This window comes from Cricetulus griseus, chromosome 4 (assembly GCF_003668045.3).
Source record: "Cricetulus griseus strain 17A/GY chromosome 4, alternate assembly CriGri-PICRH-1.0, whole genome shotgun sequence".
Taxonomy (NCBI): domain Eukaryota; kingdom Metazoa; phylum Chordata; class Mammalia; order Rodentia; family Cricetidae; genus Cricetulus; species Cricetulus griseus.
This window is the reverse complement of record NC_048597.1, coordinates 202,362,685-202,383,105: the sequence shown is the minus strand read 5'-3', so window position 1 is coordinate 202,383,105 and position 20,421 is coordinate 202,362,685. Positions and strand designations below refer to the sequence as shown.

The following is a 20,421-nucleotide window of genomic DNA, read 5'->3' as shown; positions in this document are numbered from 1 at the left end:
CTTTGTTTATATCTGTACCCCATGTATAAATTGGGTTATTTGGTTTGTTGATCACCAGATTTTGAGTTCTTTATATATTTTGGAAATTAGTACTGTGTCAGATTTGGGATTGGGGAAGATCTTTTCCCATTCTGTAGGCTGCTTTTTGTCCTATTAACAGTGTCCTTTGTCTTACAGAAGCTTTTCAGTTTCTTGATGTCCCATTTATTAATTGTTGGTTTAAGTGCCTACAAGATGAGAAGATTAGTGTTCTGATTGGGAAGTTGTCTCCTGTGTCAATTCATTCAAGGCTATTCCCCACTTTATCTTTTGTCAGGTTTGGTGTATCTAGTTTTATATTAAGATCTTTAATCCATTTGGACTTCAGTTTTTTTCAAGGGTGATACATATGAATCTATTTGTGTTCTACACACTGACATCCAGTTAGACCACCACCATTTGTTGAAGATGCTTTCTTTTTTCCATTTGTATATTTCTGGCTTCTTTATCCAAAATTGAATGTCCTTAGGTATGTGTATTAATCTGAAACTTCTATCCAGTTTCATTGATCAACTGCTTTTATGCTAATATCATGCTCTTTTAATTGCTATAACTCTGTAGTAGAGCTTGAGATAAGTGATGGTGATACCTCTAGAAAATTTTTTTTTAATTGGACAGGATTGTTTTAGTTGTCCTGGGTTATTGCTTCCCATTATGAAGTTGAAAATTGTTCTTTCAAGTTCCATAAAGAATTGTGTTGGGGTTTTGTTGGGAATTGCATTGAATCTGTACATTGCTTTTGGTAAGATTGCCATTTTACTGTGTTAATCCTATCAACGCATGAGCTATCTTTCCATTTTATGATATCTTCTTCAATTTTATTCTTCAACGACATGATTTCTCACCACACAGGTCTTTCAATTGCTTGGTTAGTTACTCCAAGATGCTTTAAACTATTTTTGGCTATTGTGAAGGGTATTGTTTCCCAAATTCTTTCTTCGACCATTTATCACTTGTATATAGGAGGGCTATTGATTTTTTTTTTTTTTTTTAGTTTATTTTGTATCCAGTCACTTTGCTGAAGGGGTTTATCAACTGTAGAAGTTTTCTGGTAGAATTTTTGGGGTTGTTTATATATACTATCATATCATCTGCAAATATCAATACTTTGACTTATTCCTTTCTAATTTCATCCCCTTGAACTCCTTTAGTTGTCTTGTTGCTCTACCTAAAACTTCAAGTACTATATTAAATAGAAATAATATTAGAGATTAAATTTAAAATGTTGTTTCCATTATTTTGCAGCTTTCACTCTCACAATTGATCTTCATTGCTTTAACCTGACAGAGACACAAATATAAAAACACCGTTACTTGCATTTAATATCTGTGTCAGCAGACCACATGATTTTGTTACAAATCTATATAAGTGTAAAGTTTTATTTATTTTTTCACAATCAATAAAATGTCTTTTTCTGTTCTTCTTATCACACAAGCTAGGTTTCCCATTTGGATTTTGTTTATGGATGGCATAAAATGAGGACATTGCCTTGCTGTGTGTGTGTGTGTGTGTGTGTGTGTGTGTGTGTGTGTGTGTGTGTTTAGGTGGGGAAATGCCCAGTAATTCTATTTGTTGTTTTGCAGAAAACTTACAACATTGAAGAGTCCCCTCCTCAAGGTTTCTGATAGCTTTCTCATCAATAATGGGTGTAGGTTTTTATCAGATATATTCCATTTGTGGTTATCAGTAAGATCCTATGACATCATCCTCAGTAGTTTGATATTTCTTACATCACATTATTATTATTATTATTATTATTATTATTATTATTATTATTATTATTTATACAAGGTTGAGTATTGTAATGAATGGCTACAGGTCAGGCTGTATGATTTTCTTATATATTATTGGATTCAATTTATGGGTATTTTGAAAAATTGTATTTTAGTTACTTTATTTCTTCTTAGTATTAGGAGAATAGCAATCTCATGGAAGAACTAAGATATTCATTCTACTTTCAGTGTCTGAGGACATTCGGGTAGTACATATTATTTACTTGTTTGATATTTCTTAAAAATTCATTGGTGGAGTCATCAAGGTTTCATTCTTCATTTGTAATTAATTTATTCCAAATTTTAATACTTATTAGACATTCATATTACCAGTTTGCTTCATGAACTTTGATAGCTTGTAACCCTCAAGAAATTTGCCCAGTTTCACCAAATTAAGGCATTTGTGAACCTTCAGTTCATCATAGGTTTTTGTTATTCTTTCCACCAATCTAGCTAAAAATGTCCTGTTTTTATTGTTTTATAGGCAATATGAGTTGTTTCACTCTCTTGATTAGTCTAGAGGTTAATAAATTTTTATAACCAGTTCACATAATCAGCTTTTGATTTTTTTGATTTCTCCGCTGTATCAGATTTCAGTTTCAACACATTTTACTGGTTATTATTTATTTTCCCTATTTTTTATGAACATAAATTGATTTTTTCTTAATCACTAAGATAACTGATATATATATATATATATATATATATATATATATAATATATGTATATTTGTTTTGGCATTGAAATCCTTTGCCTATGTTTCTTAAGTCCAATTTTGATTATCTAATTTTGAATGTAACTAGAGGTGAAATTACTTGACTTAATTTAGACAAAGGCAAGGATAAATTAGTTAATTAATGAGAAAATGCTTTCTGAGTTAGTTTTATAAAACAATTTTCCTACAATGCAATCTATAAGTGGATTACATTGATATCATCTTTTTATTCCAAATTATGTTTTACAAATGATGTAACAGTAAATAGTTATAACATGGTTTCAAATTAATAAACAAAACATGAAAATATTCCAAGTCTTGTTTTTTTGATAAGAGTAATATGTTACATGAAACAAGAAAAACGCAAAACAAAATTGAACACTCAGTGGACAAAGGGTGCAAAGGAAGGCATTGGCAATGAGAACAAACAAGAATAAAGTATCATTATGCAAATGTATGAAATGCCACAACCAACCCCTTCTTCTATTTGTAGTAGCTTAAATATTTACAAAAACATATTTATCTAAAGAAAACGTGAGTTTCTGTTTTTCAAATAAAACATTGTCAAGTTTGTTATTTTGCAATGAATTTCATTTTGTGAATGAATAACACAACTTATTTAACCTTGCTAGAGAAAACATAATTGTTTAAGAATAAATCATTGTTAGCACATACGTTGAACATTAATATCTATGCTTCTTAATCTATAAAGTTAAACTGATAATTATGAGGACAAAGATGCATATAATTAGAAATTGTTAAATATTTAGAACAGCTATAGCACTTCTATTTTTGTGCTAATTTATGGCAATAAATTTTTCCATACTTATGTTTTGATAATATTTAAATGCATGACTTGAGGGGTTTTGCTTGATTTTTTGGCCTCAGGGATTGAACTTAGGTTCTCACACTAGACAAATCCTCTTTTTCTTGTTTATATTGTACCTCAGTGTTTGTACTTGCTCTAAGTGGGTTAGAGGGAAAGAAATATATAATTCAAATTCTCATTTAAAGAGATTTATTTTTATTTTCACTTTTTATTTTAATTTAATGTGTGCATGTTTTTCTGTGAGTATATATACATATCACATGTATTCCTGGTGCCTGTGGAGGCCACAAAAGTGTGTTGGATCCCATGAGTCTGGGATTACCAACAGCTGTGTGCCACCATCAGCATATTGAGAACTGAACTAGGTGTTCTGCAAGAGCAGCAAGCACTCTTACCCTATAAGAGTCACTTATCCAGACCCTCTTATCACATGTAAAATAAATGTAAATTCTGGCATCACTAAGTCATGAAACTTAACAATATAATCAACTGTATATGTGACTTCTTTGTTTAGATAAACACTAAGGTAATTTAGTGAATCTGTATTTTCAATATTTCTCTGTCATTTTTCAAGCATAAATAACTTTGATATACTCCTCTCTGACTTAAGATTAATTTTTACTAATTACTTAATTATTCTTGTGTATGAGTGAGACAGCACTCATGGGACATAGATGGAGGTCAGAGGACAACATAGTGTAGCCAATTTTCTTTCATCTGTATATGGCTTTCCTGGCCAGAATTCAGGTTGTTAAGTTGTTGCTCCAGTAATTTCCTTTACCAGTTGTTACGTTTTGCTGGCTCTGATTTAGGATTAATTTCTTTCTAATTATTATAGATTAACATTTGTATTTAAAATATCAAATATTAATGAAAAATCCTTACTTAAATGCAATAAAGTAAATTTTCTGAATGAAGTATTTTAAATCAAAATAAACTAAGAGCAGTGTTATTATTCTTAAACATTTTCCTGAAAATAAACATGGCTGTGTTATTTTAGTTTTTAATATTCTGAATTTTCCTTTGTATTACACTGCCATCATATGCCATTTAATTTAATATATCTGAAATGCCTTTCAATGCCAAGCTCCTTTTAGAAATTAAGAATAGAGCCAGTGTAATCTATCTTTGATGAAAACATAGCATAATATTCTATTGTAAAGAAAGCAAATATAGAGACAAGCACATTTAGTGGAATTGGCAGACAGATTAGAGTCTACTAAATCTTTACAATTAATGATGTTATCATTGACTTTGAATCAATGAATCCACTGTTCTTACATATAGAATGCAAAGTTTTTGATATTCTATGTGTTCATTTAATAGAGTTCTGCACAAGGGAGATTACTTTAGCATATGGTACAAATGGCCTCATTAACTAAAGCACTGGTAACATCCATGGCATTTAGAGACAATGGGCTTTATGGGTGCTTTGGCTATTTTTCACTGAGGGCAAAACATTTGTGATCATATTCAATGGCAAACAAAACAAGACCATGTCTTCAATAAATTGATAAATGCTGCGATTATTCATATGTCTCAAAATGTATTGCTGTAAATTATGGAACTTTGTGTATTATTTATAGCTTACTTGGGCAGGGAAAGTAGAGGTGAGCTGAGATGAGAAATGGGTTTCCATGTTAGAGGACCCACACCCCAGAAAGGACCATTCAGAGTAGTGACGAAGCTTAAGGGAGATTTTGATATCATTCATAGTTTAAGCATTCTTGAAAGGGAATATTAGTTGTGTTTTTTTAAAAATCAGCACTCTTTCTTTTGTCTTTGCAATTTGAGTTTATGATTTAACATGTACTTTAAAAGACTTAGCATAGCTGTTTATGTACAGAGTGATAAACAGAATGCAGCTTCAAGGATAATCTAGTCTAGACCCTGAACATCTAGGGAGAACACATTGTTATTTTGAGAAAGAATGGGGGGAACTGTCCCCCAACTTTATGTGTAATCTCTGGCCAATGAAGTAATTTGAATGTAATTTTGGCTATGTCCTCTACAGCCCTTAGTCAAATACTGCTCTAAGTGTTACTGCCAACTCTTCTAAGTATATATTTATTGTATTGATTTTTGAGATACACTTATTGTTTCTTTTATATATTTCTAGATGTTGCCATTCTATATGTGTGTTCCTATAAGTGATCTGTTCCAAAACCAGAATGAACCATTAAACAAAAGTATTTAACAACTTGCTAGTTTTATTTTACTTCTCTATATAAGGAAACAAATTTCAGCTTTGTACAAATACTAACTAGACATTTTTTTGTAGACTAAATATATCCTATGACATACACTTCAAAGTACTAAATTTACTTGTGGGGGGTTTCAAGGTGAACTTGGTAACAATTTTAACAAGAAAGATGTATCTCTAAAGACCTTTATCTTCAAGTGTTATTTAAAATTTTCATTTATCATAAAAGAAAATATACCACCGAGACATAATTTATGCCTTCTAATATCTCGAGGCAATCTGGTTGACAAGACATTCTCAACAGGAAGAGGTGCATTAGCTCATAGTAGCAAATCCTGGGCTCTAATTGACCAAGTGGCTGCTTTTGTTTATAATTTTTTAATTTCTATATCAGCCATTTGAAGGGTAATACTTGATTCAGTGTATAATCTTATTATTCTTACAAGAATTTACTGTTGTGTATTAAAACCCCAGTAAATCTCGTGGCAACATATCTATCTATCTACCTATCTATCTATATAGATTTAGATATAGATATAATGTTGGTGGCACAGTATATTCAAGTCAAAGTCTATTCAATTTTGTACAGTGTTTTTCAGGTTTATTAGATGCTGTACAGTGAAAGAATAAAGAAAGCTATTGTTAAGCTTTTGTAAGCAAGAATATATATTAGCCATAACCATGGCCTAAAAATCAATTGCTTGCTGCATGCTAACTTTGAATTTATTTATACTTTTTCTTAAAACCTTGGAAACCTCATTTAAAATTGTCAGCCTGTAAATAAGTTGAAAAGCAGTGGCCAAGCAGTACCAGATACATGAGTGTTACAAATATATCACAAGAGTTTGAAAGTTAAGAACAGAAAGGATAATTAAAGAAGCTGTATAAGGCCTGGGCAGATGGCTCAGTGAGTAAAGTCCTTACAGAATGAGCACAAGGCCCTGTGTTGTGAACTGGGCATGATGGTATCACCTATAAACCTAAACTTAGAGTGGAAACAACAGGAGGGTGCTGGGGGCTCCTGGCCAGCCAACTGATTTCTTTTTTTTTTTTTAATCCCCTGGACCTAAAGAATTTAATTCCAATTGTAGAGTCTAGAGTCCATGTGTGTGGGTGTGCATGCATTAAATGAGTTTTTTTCACTTTTGTTCTTTTTTTTATTTTATTTATTTTTTTATTTTATTAGTTCTAGTTAGAGAACAAGCTTATTTCAAGTCCCTTCTCCCTAAAATGAGTTTTTAAAATCATGTACACTAACATTTATTGAAACTGACTTTCTCTGACTTTCCTTAGAAGGAATCCCGTGCCTATGTAGAGAGTGAAGTTATAAAGATGAAAACTTGCAATGTGTTTGCAAGCAAATGCAGATATAATTGATCTTGATCATCTTACTCTGAGCTACATGTTTGAAATACCACACAAATCATTGTATCATTAATAAATGTCATAAATTAAAATGTAGTTTTCACCTAGTAACATGACATACTCTCACTGACCACCTCAAGCTGAGAGGAGAGGTAAAACTTTTTGTAGAAATCATGTATTGAAAAAATTCCCTCATTTTTATCTCCTTCATTTATGCCACAAAATATACATTTTTAAATGGAAGTGGTTAAACTCATCAAAATTATAAAATAGGAGACAGTTGTAAGATTAATCCCAGGATAGCATCATTGAAGGAAAGACAGTACAAACCAGTGAACTGCTTATCATATAGAGTCTCATTTCCGGAACCAAATGAGTCCTTGTGTGCAAAATGATGAATCCTTGTATGCAGAATTGTTGCCCATGTTTCAAGCGGGATTCTGTCCCCCCACGAATGGTCTGTAAATGATTCACTTAGGATGCATCACATCCCATATTGAAATTCCAAGGCTGACAATTTAGTAAACTTAACAGAAATGTAATAAGGGAGAGGCATCATCCTTCCTGATAGTCAGTTGCTATGGAACAGGCTACATACTCTCTCCTTCAAATAGGCAAATATGTTCATATAAACACTTAAGTAAGAAGTTACAGTTGACCTCTTAGTGAAAATTGCAAGGTATTATTTCATCTTTTCCAGAGGGAACTGTCTTTGAAACGATATTAACATATTGAGTGGATCTTTCAGCACCAACACTAATAATTTGTTAATGTTTTGGTGAAGTTTTTCTTCTCCAGAGGCAGGCAATTTAGTTACTCATTAATTTGAAGTCCAGATCTGTGTTGTAGTGGATTGAATATGAAATGTGCCCCACAGTCTGAAGTGTTTGAACATGTGGCCCCCATTTAATGCCATTGTTTGCAAAGGTTATGGAGCATTTGGGATTGTGGCCTCACCTTGTCAGTAAATGAGTAGCTGGGAGCAGGTCTTGAGGTTCTCTTTTGGTATAGCCCAAGTTCTCTGCTTTCAGAGGGATGAAAATATGAATTACCCAGGCCACAGGCTTTCAGTAACATGTACAGAGACACCTCAGCTGTTAAGCTTGGCTAAATCTGTTTATACTATGATCCAAAATAAACTTCCATTTCAGTATATTGTTATTACAAGATATTTTGTTGCAGTGATAAAAATTAACTCATATTCCTAGAAAATATTTAGGTTATGAATAGAGAGAGGGACTACTAGCTTAAACAGAACCCATATAGATCAAGGTTAACATTCTTAGATAGGATTTCTATTGCAGTGAAGAAACACCATGACCATTACAACTCTTATAAAGAAAAAAATTAATGGATGTGCCCTACAGTTTTTGAGGTTTAGTACATTATAATCATGGTACAGTATGGTGGCATGCAGGCAGATATGGTATAGGAGAAGGAGTCCTACATCTTGACCTACAAGCAACAGAGAGTGGTCTGAAAAACTGGGCATGGCTTATGCATATATAAGACCTTACAGCCTACCTCCACAGTGACACACTTCTTCCAACAAGACCATACCTACTCCAGCAAAGCCACCCCTCCTAATAGGGATACTGCCTTTGAACTTTTAGGGGGCCATTTACAATCAAACTACTACAGTAACCAAGTGAATCTCACTTTCCTGGGTTTAGTCAGAATGACTTCGTAGCACTGATTACAAATGTATAAATTACTTAGTTAGACAATAGTCTAACAAGGTAAAATATTTACCATCTTTGTTTATAGTAGTTATGAGAACATCACCAAAACAATCAAATGGGATGTATATAACCTCGGTGCTTTTGAATTTGCAAAACTGTAATTTCACAAATATAATTCATGTAATTTCACAAGTTTAATTGATATAAATATGAAGAAATAACAATTATATTTGAAAGTTGAGTTTAAGCTCATGAACTATGACTGATGCATAATATAGTGGTATGGAAAACAGATATTCATTAAGAGTATAATTGCTCAACTATAATTGTTACTCTGTCACCTGGATGCTGAGTGAAGGAGCTCAATATAAACTCTTAGTTCTCTTCCTTAATTACCTATGATGCCCTGATGCAGCTTGCCATAATCACTCAGTTTATCCTACAAAGGGAATGATGATGTTAGTTAATTATATCTCAGGGAATATTAATTTTTCTATGGCCTATTATTCTTCTAGACCTGAGAACCTATTTTTGTTTTCATTGGGAGAACATTTCCTAATGGATATGGATAACTAAATGGGGAAGTATTGTTGATTTATGCATACTTAAATATTAACAACTCAGTTAGGTGTGCTTTCATTCTGTTCCCTCTCAGGTGTATTTCAGCTAAACTATAAACTGCTTGAAATTTGAGTGTGATGGAGAATAAAGCACAGGAGTGGACCTGCAATTTGTTTTATCAATCAAAATTTTACAAAGCAAAGCATCATCTTAGCTGCTTTGAAAAATCTCCATTCCCCCCAAATAAAACAAATTCTATTGCTGCTTTCCCAGGTGCAATTGGCAGGATAATTGTTCTAATGACAGTTTGGTTATCAAGGATATATCTTAATACTTTCTACTTTGTCTTGAAGTAATTGTTGAGTTTATAGTGGGTAAATGACTAAATAATGACTTTTTGAAAGTTTTTTTCCTGTATTTTTGAGTCTTTGCAGAAAATTAGTTCTGTCCAGAAAGTTAGAAGTTCTTTATCTGGAAACTATGACTTCATGTGTATGGCAAAACATCATGACTTGGAATGTTTTACACTGGTTAGTCTGAAATAAGTATGTTATATGTTCTACTTTTATGACTTGTTCATGATGCTAATGAAAAATAAGTACAGAAATTATCAACTAGGGGATCACTTGTTACTTCTCAGTAGCCTTATTGTCAGGCCTATGTGTGTCTGTACACACACGCACACACACTTTTATACTACACCTAATGAAGAATCATTATTTCATATAAATTAATTTTTAATTTATAATACACTCAGTTTTTATACAATTTTATTAATGTTATTTTTAAATTAGTTAGCAAAACTGGCTGGCTGAAGACAATGAAATTAAATTGCACTTAAATAACAATGCCAACAGTATTTTTTGTCTTCATCTTAAATACATTACAAATAATATTTAAAAGAGAGTTAATAAATGAGGATTATATCTTACACAGTCACATTCTGAAATAGTGGGGATTTAAAGAAATGAACAGCATACAGTTCCTAGAACCAATTGTCTTCCCCTTAGTCATGTCTCCATCCATGTAGTAGCCCTGCTTGTCACATGGATTCCTGCCTCTCCTCAACAGAAAATAACAATCAAAACATCAATAACAATAAGAAAATACTTCATTAACATTCTATATTCTTTCTAATTTAAGTTAATTGTTTTATAGGTTCCAGGAATGAATGAATGGGTTGAATAAGTGTGGCAATTATACATAAAATAATTTTATTCTGCCAAACAAAAAGAAAATTACATTGTTTGCAGAAATGGATGGCAGACTAGACTATGAAATTATGTGAGATGAGCTTGAGCCAAAAAGGCACACACTATATTCATCTCATATGTGGAAACAAAGAGGAAAAGACACGAAAGTAACATGAGGGGGGCTGGAATTAAGAAATGTAATAGTGGGGACATGGACAGACATATTGTATGCCAATGTGAGGATTGTATAATGAATCTCTTCACTTAAAACCATCACAAATTCTATAAAATATTTATCCATTGAAGCATATTTCAGCTTATTTTCTTACACATGAAATGTTAAGTGTCCAGAATATGTTTTTCAGATCTTTCTGATGAGGAAATTAAACCTTCATGGACTCCTGTCTAAGGCTAAACACTGCTGAGCTCTGCTAGAGTCTCTGATTGCTTTGGATGGGGCTACTCTATAGAGATCCTCACACTTCCCTGAATGTTCTCTTTATCTGCTTTGGTCATGTGCCAAAGGCTGACCTTGGCCCTTGATCATGAATGCAGGAGGACACGGGCATTTATCATTCAGTGTCCTTGATACCGAGTCAGAATATGATTCCTGTACTCTCACCTGCATCATTGACAAAACTGGATTCTTTCATTATCCCCAGTAGAGCTGTGCCTTCTCAGTTGAAAATTATAGCTTTGAAATGATCTGAGTTGCCATTAATTCTCTCTCAAAATCTATCCTTTGGTCATCCTTTTATGTCTCTCCCCCTGTTTCTATTCCTGCTCTGATTTTCCAGTCAGATCTCTAAACCTGTCTTGAGTTCTTCTCCTTTTGTTCAGTATAAACACAAACATTTATTTTAGTGGAGACACAATTTTCTTGTGCCTCTTCATATCCATATTACTGTAAAAAGAACTGTTGGTGTTTCTTATGATGAATTGCAAGACTAATGACAGTTGCTTATTGTAAGCATCTCTTTCTCTTGAACTTGGCTGCTGCAGAAGAGGCCTTGTGAACCTGTAGATGCACCTTGCCCACATCTACCTTCATACTTTGGTGAGTTACTATTGTTATTGCCTCATTCTTTTTTTCTTTCTCTTGTTTAACCCTGGCCTTTTTGCTGTTATCTATTTTTCTCCTTGGAAGATCTTAAGCAATATTGTCAGTTCTCTGTCCAGATTCCTTAATATGGTTTCTGTACATAGAGTTGATATAAAAGTAATGCTGAAAATCACCACAGAACCATTACCTGCTCTGCCAGTCAGTTTGTCTGGATTTCTCCCTCTATTTCTTTACATTTATGTGTCCATAAAGAAGGGAAAACTATGCATACTTATTCAGGTTTTAATCATGAAAATGAGTATGAGTAAGAAATCCAGCAATAAATTCCAATACATTTTTAAATGGAATTGAAATTCCATGGCTCTCCATCTTTGTGGACATTTTCTGCATTCCCTATGCATATTTCAGTAAGGAAACTATTTTATAGGTAACAGAAGAGCCAATCAGCCTTTAATGGTTCAAATACCTTCTGTTTTGAGGTGCAAGATTAAAAAGTAAGAATGAAGGTATTAGAGAGATGGCTCAATTAGTAAACTGCGACTCACAAACCATGACTAAGACTTTGAGCTGGATTTCCAGAATTCCTGTAAGTAAATAGTGCCTCATGACATGTGCTTAAAATCACAGTTCTGTGGACAAAGAGGAAGGCATATCCTTGTATCTCACAAGTCAGCCAGCCTAGTCTACTGGGTAAGTCCTGGGCTATAGGAAGAGCCTGTCTCAGAAATCAAGGTGGCCAGTTCCTTAGTGAAAATAAGGAAGATATTCCTCTGGATTTTACAGAGGGGGTGGAAGAAGAAGAGGAAGAAGAAGGAGAAAGAGAAGAAGAAGAAGAAGAAGAAGAAAAAGAAGAAGAAGAAGAAGAAGAAGAAGAAGAAGAAGAAGAAGAAGAAGAAGAAGAAGAAGAAGAAGAAGAAATCCTTGAAGTTATTGAGAAGGTACACATTGTGTTCATTTATTAAAAATATGTCTTCAAATAATATAATTTAAAATTCTGTTCCACTTACATACACTGCATGGGCTAAGCTAGTCCCTTCTTCTCTCCAGATGCCAGTCTTCAGCTAGATTGTAGGAAGTTATAACGTCAAAACATGTGAACAATAATACATTCATCAATAGTGTGTATTATACTGTATTAATGTGAGATTTCTTTACTTTTTGTCCTAAATTGAAGGGATGGTGATGTGCTTATTTGGTCTCACTGTTGTACTGTTTTAAGACTTATGTGCAAATACTTCAATAATGAGTTCATGGAATTTCTGGTATGATTATGTAAAGATTTTGTGGAAGGTGAGGTTATAAAGGGAAAATGTACATTCCTTCTCCTTGGTAATTAAATCTAGTGAAAATCAGAGCTGTTTTAGATTCTGCATCACATTCCCTGTTTTTCAAATGTTTTGCATTTGCAGAGCCTTTAATGAGTTTGGCCTAAAGGAGTTTTTCTCAAATCCATGTGTTTTTGATTCCCTCAAAGTCAGCTCTTACCCAAACTATTTTAATTATTTATTTGTGTTCCAAGGGGCCTGTAGAAGTTTCACTAAAGAGCTCTTTATGTCTAAGTTTTTTTAATATTTGAAAGTCATTTTATTCTAAACACCTTGGGGTTCTACTCCTAATATCATTGAGATAATTTTATGTTAGGTCTTCACTTTTATTTCTAACACCATTGGGGTGAAATATATTTATTTTGGTCAAATAAATCCTCTGCATTTCTAATGTGGCTATTGTAACAGTTCATAATGGATTATTTTTGTTCAGTTGATTCCCTTTTGTCTTAACAACTTTTAATCTTATAAACTACATGCTCCTTCAAATATTCTGTGGAAAGAAAGTTCCCATCTTGCCTTATGATTTGCATTTTGACTTTAATTATATGAGAGACAGAAACAAGAGAAAACATATGAAATTTGGGATAAAATGGGCATAACTATTAACCCTCCAAGCAAGATAAAGTTATATTTTTCCAATAAACAACATCTATTTTTGTGATAATACTTAAATATACAGATGATCTTCTTTGAGTTTACCTACAGTAAAAAAGAAAATGTTTTATTGATCCAAATTAATAATAAACTTCATGATATGAATACATGTTGCTTCCACTGGAAAATTCAGTTACTGTATATTTATTAATGTATTTAATTTGAAACACTCATTATACTCTTGTTATGTGTATATGAAGAAAGTATTTTCATTTCTTCATTGTTCAGTGTATTAAAAAATCTGCTCTATATCCCTAGTGCTTTAGATATATTTAATCAGTACCTAAGATAAAGTCCCTATTAAAAGGGAAAGAGCATATATACTTATATACACTAGTATATAAGTATAATGACAAGTCATTATGAGTTAGTTTAATGATATGCCTATTTAGAAAGATGGCACTAGTAGGTTCTTCCTTAGGGAGGCCTATCTTGCCACAAATCCTTGGCTCTGCTTCTGGTTCCAGTTATGCATTTCAATTTGTGCAGTAAATCTTTAATCCAATCAGAAAGTGGTTGTTGTTTTTCATGGCATTAATTCTACAATAGCACAATTGGGCATACTTTACCACACCAGTTATTATGGTAGCTCCCAAAATAATGGTAAGTAACATAATGACTTATAGTTATATAAGTGCACTTATAAGTGCATCTTTCAATCCTCATTATTTGAACTCCTTGCTGTATATGGTAATGAACACACAGATCTACAATGGCTAAAAGTGGAGAAAGTAAGAGAATGTGGACTGCCTCTAAATGGAATATCAATGCCATATTCCCTTCTCTAAGACACAGGGATAATTGCTGAAGAGCCATCTGAATATTGTTGTGAATGACAAGGAGACATCATTTTCCAGAAAGAGAAGGGTAGTTGCATTATGGATTCACAGTAGTTGAGACAGCATGCACAAAACCTATGCAAGCTCAAGTGAGAAACACTTCAGCATGCATTGGGGAAATACATAATAGTGGGTGGGAAAAGGAGAAAGGTTTTCTTTAAGCATGTGGCCCCTGGTGGGTTGACCACATTCCAGAGGAAGACCATACATCTAAGAATATGTGGACAACACTACTGTTGCTGTTTGTAAAAAGGAGGACACAGAGATGGATGAGTAGTGTTGAAGGTTGATCTGGAAGAAAGTGGAGGGAGGAAATGTGGTCAAATACATAGAATGAATTCTCAAGGAACTTATAAAATGGAAGAAAAAAGAGAGACAGAGAGAGAAAGGAAGCACAGAAACATACATACAGAGAATCCACTTGTTTTTTGGTCAATTTCATGAACCAAGGACATTTTAGAATTTTTTTTCTGTGATTTATTCAAGAAATGAAACATTCATTTCACTTGGATTACATAGTTTGAAAAATAGAGTCTCTCTGCATGAAATGAATTTTTTTTCGAGACAGGGTTTCTCTGTGTACCTTTGGAGCCTATCCTGGCACTCGCTCTGTAGACCAGGCAGGCCTCAAACTCACAGAGATCCACCTGCCTCTGCCTCCCGAGTAATGGGATTAAAGTTATGCACCACCACTGCCTGGCCTATAAAATGATTATTACTGGAACATGTTCTAGTACAATTTTTCTATACTTTTTTATTTAAATCAGAAACAATCTCATTTTATATATTAATCCCAGTTGCCTCTCCCTCCCATCATCCCATGCTCCCCACTGACACCCTCCTCCATCCCATCCCTCTTCTGCACCATAGAAAGGATGAGGCCTTCCATGGGGTTCATCAATATCTATAAGATCATTTGGGGCAGGGCCTAGACCCTCCCCCAATTGTCTAGCCTTAGAGGGTATCCCTCTATGGGTAATGTGCTCCCAATGTCCATTTGTACACTTGGGATAAATACTGTTACACTACCAGAGGCCCCATAGACTGCCCAGGTCTCCTAACTCACACCCAAGTTCAGGAGACCTGGTTCTGTCCTTTGATGGTCGTTTTCAAGCTGTCAGTCTGGGGTGCATGAGCTCCCCCTTATTCATGTCAGCTGTTTCTGTGGTTTACCGAGTCTGGTTCTGACCCCTTTGCTCATCCTTCCTCCCTCTCTGCAACTGGATTCCAGAGTTTATCTCAGTGTTTAGCTGTGTCTAGTACACTTTACATATAAGATAGTCTACTAAATGTTAACATACATTGCTAACACAAAATAAACCAAGTAGCAAGTGGGTACTTGTAGCAGATAAAGAAGGGAAGAAAGGAATTCCTTTTTCAAGTCTTCAAATTTGAAAAATGAGATCTCTAACTAATAAGTTGTCTAGAGTTAATAACTTTGTTATAAATATATAATATATTTAGATTAATGCTAATTATTGTGATGATATGTTATTTATGATTTAATAAAGCTTGCCTGAGGGTTCAGAATGCAAAGCTAGCCACAAACCATAGAGATCAGTCAGTGGTGATACACACCTTTAAACCCAGCAGCCATACTAGCTAGTCATAGAATTATGTGGTGGAGGAACATAACTTTAATCCCAAGACTCATAAGACAGGCAGATTGGTCTCTGCTAGCTCAAGGCCACACTGAGCTACTTGAAATTGATCCAGTCCTAAAGAGAAACAACTCACACAAAGATGATCTCAGCATTTGGGATCACACACCTTTAATCCTATCATTAGAAGTATAAAAGGAAGAAGCAAGGGGTCTCACATGAAGATTTAGTCTCCAGACAGGAAAGGCATAGTATTACAGTCTGAGGTTTGGTGGAAAGCATTGCTCTCTGAAGAGACATGGAGACAGGATCACCCATTTTGGTCTGAGATAGAGGTGAGAGCTAGAGGCCTAGCTGCTTTTCTTTTATGGTCTTGAACACCAATATCCATCTCTAGGTTTTTATTTTTTATGTTATGAATTACTAAATATTATCATGGTAAACCATTAATGAACTGAAATGAAGCAAATCATTATGCCCTATGTGCATGTACAAGTTTTTACTTTAATAATCTGTCTGTTGGAACAGGGAGACATTATTTGTCCCCAGGGCCAAAATTAAAAGTCACACCTTCATTTGATATGGAAAATCTTTCTAGAAGTAAAAATGTTTTAATATGGTAGTTTTTTTCTAGAAACTTAAATTTCCATAGCAAAATCCAATGATGGAGAGAAGACTATGTCTATAACATAATCAAAGTCGAAGGAAATAAACCAAGAAAACATAAAGCTTTGAAAAAGGCGTTGTATCACAGCAAAGATAATCTTTTTCTATTTGCATATCTTGTTCTCATATGGAGCTTACAAAAGGAAAGTCATATGGAAATTTCTATTGTTTGGATTAGTGAAGAGCAGCATCATGGTAACTGTGATGCTATTCTGTCTAATTGTAATGTAAGTTGTAAATCAGTGTAGAATGTTACATGAAGCTTATGGTGAAAGAAAACTCCATTTCATAAAGCCCATTAGTAAGAGGGGTTATCTAAATATGTTTTGACAATTCTGTTAAATGCTGAAGCTGTTGCACATAGGTAATATTTACTAAGCACACAATAAAGGATCATAATCAGTAGCCTTAAATGATTCAAGTTTAGCAAGGAGCCATTATAATAGTTTGCTAAGGCTGATTATAAACAGGGTAAGTGTAGTTTAGAAACAGGGACTGATTCTTGCCTAATAACAAACTTAACCAATTCACTTTGTCTTTCATTTGGATCTTTTAGTTTCAGTTCATGAGGAAAGTGTTGTTTGCATTATCTCAAACTTTGCCAAACCACTAACGGATTTAGTTTTTACTAGAACACCCATTTTTATGAGAAGAAAATCACTTCAAAAGTGAACTCAATTTGCTCAAATTACGACATTTTCTTCAGCACTGGGCTTCCTGAAGATGAACTGATATGTTTTAAGATGAAAAAGTATCATATAATCTTATGCTTAGGTGAAAGAGAGAATGGTTTCCCAAGCTGCTACCCAGGTCAAAAGAGAAAAAGAGAGGAAAAAGCTCATTGCTCCTGAGCAAAGCTATTTCAGGTAGATGCCCTGACAGGGCTGGCATAACAAGTATGATGACCATCCGTTCTTACCTTCAGACAAACCATATTGTCAGACTTTAGCAAAATGATTAGGTTTTCTTCTCAGAAGAATACTTTTTAATGATTGAGCTGAAATGGCAAATGTATTAATAATATTACAATTACTAATTACTATGTTTGCTTTTGATTAAATAGTGTTATACATTGATGTAGCCACATCCATCTAATTATTACTGTGACCCTGTGAGAAAATTTTGCTACATTCTTTATTCAACATGAACTTGGGAAAGCTACAAAGCCAGCCAGACTTAACTGTAATGCTAAATGGAAACCAATACAAATGATACCAAGATCTTATCTTGAAAATGTGAAAGAAAGTCATATTCAGTTTTTAGTGCTTCAGTTAGATCCTGCTGTGTGTCAGGATTTGATAGACAATAGCATGAACTAAAAATTTATTTTGTTTTTCCCTTTGAGGCTATGGTCTTCCTAATTTTTCTAATAAGTATGATAAAATTTCCACAAATAATGGGGCATATATGTTTACATTTTTATTTTAAAAATGTAAAAAAATCATTCAGTATTAAAGGGTTGTACTTCTCTTTCTCTGAAATGTTTTATTTTATGCAACCCTACTAGCATATTCATTCATATGTACACATCTCCTAGCACAATGCTTGGTTCTTAATTGTGATAAAATAAGCCATTCATGCTCCTTTATGAAGTTATATTTAATGAAAAAGCTTCAGTTAAAACTGTGCTGTACAATAAATCCTTTCAGTTTTCATCTTGCTTTGAATATCATTTAATTACTAGAATGAAAACATTAAAGCTTCACCTAACAACAAATACAGTCTTTAATAAATGGCATTTTGTTTCCCCTTAGAAAGAGAATACTCAGACTCACAATGAAATACTTCATACAAAAAATGCAATGATGCAATAAATCTAACTAGAAGCTGGTTATATTAACAACTGGTCCAGGATACCAATTTCTCAACAATGAATGTTAAATCACACCCCCACCAACTATGTGCAGTGCAAGTTAATTTTGTCTGTAGTCAGTTGAATGTCAAATGAAAAAAAAAGGGATTATTCTATTCATTTAAATTAAAATTTTAGCCATGGGCTATTTAGTAAGTGAAGTAAGTGCCTTTTGCATAAGACAAACATTGACTTAGTGAATTATTGGAGGTACCAAGAGACACTACTAATGTGTTTCATGGTTCAGAGGCTACATCTGCCAAAAATTCATGGCAATCAATCAACATTTTTTCTGCTTTATTTTGTATCCTAACCCACTGGGGGTAATTATCGAGAGTGGAATTTCCTTTTTTATATGAAGTTGTTTGGTATATTGATTAACCTATTGTACCTTTGTGACTGCTTTAAATGCAGTTAAAATATTAAGACTGTAATCTGTTTTTGTTGTTTTATAGAAAAGTGTATCTCACTTCAGACAATACACAATTATTCACTTTTGAATAGAATTAACTTTCTCTGTGTGTTGTTATAATCTACAATAAAAGCTAGAAATTGAACAAAGGAATAAAAATGAATAATTTATTATTTTTATTCCTGACAGATTTTTGCCTTGATTTCTAGGTTAGGTTTTGGTATAACCGAGGGTTCCCCAGGCTCAGTATATCTGTGTGCGAGAAGTTTCCCAGTTCACTGAAACACATGTGTGAAGAGTGAGTTTATAAGTGCTTACCTATATGTAGCAGTGATTTAGACTTACATGCAAAAATGATTTATTTAAATGAATGTTCTCAAGGAAAGCATGAGTCAAGTTCACACTAGGTTTTTGTTTCCATTTTGAGAGCTTCTATTCAGTTGGTGTGTCTCCTACCCATCAACGGAACAATGGTACACGAAAGCATTTAAATGAATTTACAGGACTTTGATACCAGAAGGAGAGTCACCATAGTCTAGCTTTCTGAAGAATGGTGGGAGATAATTTCTAATCCAGGCATTATTCCTCATTGTCAAGATTTGATCAATCGATTATGGTTGTGTTTCAGTTGGCCAGCACAATAGGTTTAAATGTGGTAGAAATTTAAAAGATGTAAAAAATTATATAAAATCTAGATTTTCAGTTTTTAATTGACAAAAGTATTAGAACATCTGGTAGTCCTGAGTCCCTGGCAATGCATCTAAAGCTGAGTGAGAGAATCCCTATGTCCAAGGTCCTTCAGATGCCTTCCCAGAAGTGCACTGGCTATTAAGCTCCCACATCCATCATACTTTATTTGTGGATATGAAATTTTCATAACTCTGTCATCTTATGATCAGAAATGCCTACATAGAACCTAAACTCAGACAAACTCTGTTATTTCATTATGTATTCTATCACTGACTAGTCCTTAATGACCTAGAACTTTCTGCTTTTGATACAAAATAAACACATAACCATTCAAAAAATATTGAATTTGCCCATCAACAGTTACAGGATATTTTGGATGTAAAGAGGTTTTTCAAAAGATAATCTGGAACATGCTGGAAATATTCATCAGACTATTTCTGTGAATTTTGCAAGGATTTAAAAAAATGAAGTAAAATGGAAAGCAATTGCAGTACAGTGGCTTTAAAATTCTGCCATTCTTCTGGGAATATATGGAGATGTTACACTTACAGACATATGAACATGAGAGGAGGAAATCTCATGAGGCCTCAACTCTACACAAAGAACTGCAGGCAACTAAAGAATGCTTAGAGCTAGAGTAACAGCCTTCCTTGGGGAAATGCCTTCAAACTGGTTTATCTAATACCAAGTGGTCCACTCTCAAGTAATGTTCAGACAAGCAACATTAAACAGACTGAATAGATTATATTTATATATTTAGTAATACTAGTAATTAACATATATTATTCCTTTAACTATACATATAAATATATATAACTGCATATGTGCATAAGTATACACACAGTTAAAGAAGTAGAGGACTTTGAGAAAGAGCAAGAGATAGTACATGGTAAAGACTGGAAAGAAGAAAGGAAAATGATATGTGTATATGTGTGTGTGTGTGTGTGTGTGTGTGTG

General features: G+C 33.5%; 1 long non-coding RNA gene across 2 annotated transcripts in view; it reads right to left on the bottom strand.

The window, feature by feature from the left end:
• Window positions 1-223: 223 nt before the first annotated feature.
• LOC118238703 overlaps window positions 224-20,421 on the bottom strand; it is a 62,557-nt gene continuing 42,359 nt past the window's right edge. Inside the window, exons 2-3 of one of the 2 annotated variants that reach the window (XR_004769713.1) lie at window positions 17,430-17,507; window positions 224-1,319 (exon numbers count right to left, since the gene is read on the bottom strand). This is a non-coding gene — a long non-coding RNA (uncharacterized LOC118238703). The remainder of the gene's footprint in view (window positions 1,320-17,429; window positions 17,508-20,421) is intronic. The other variant, XR_004769714.1, reaches the window with a different exon arrangement.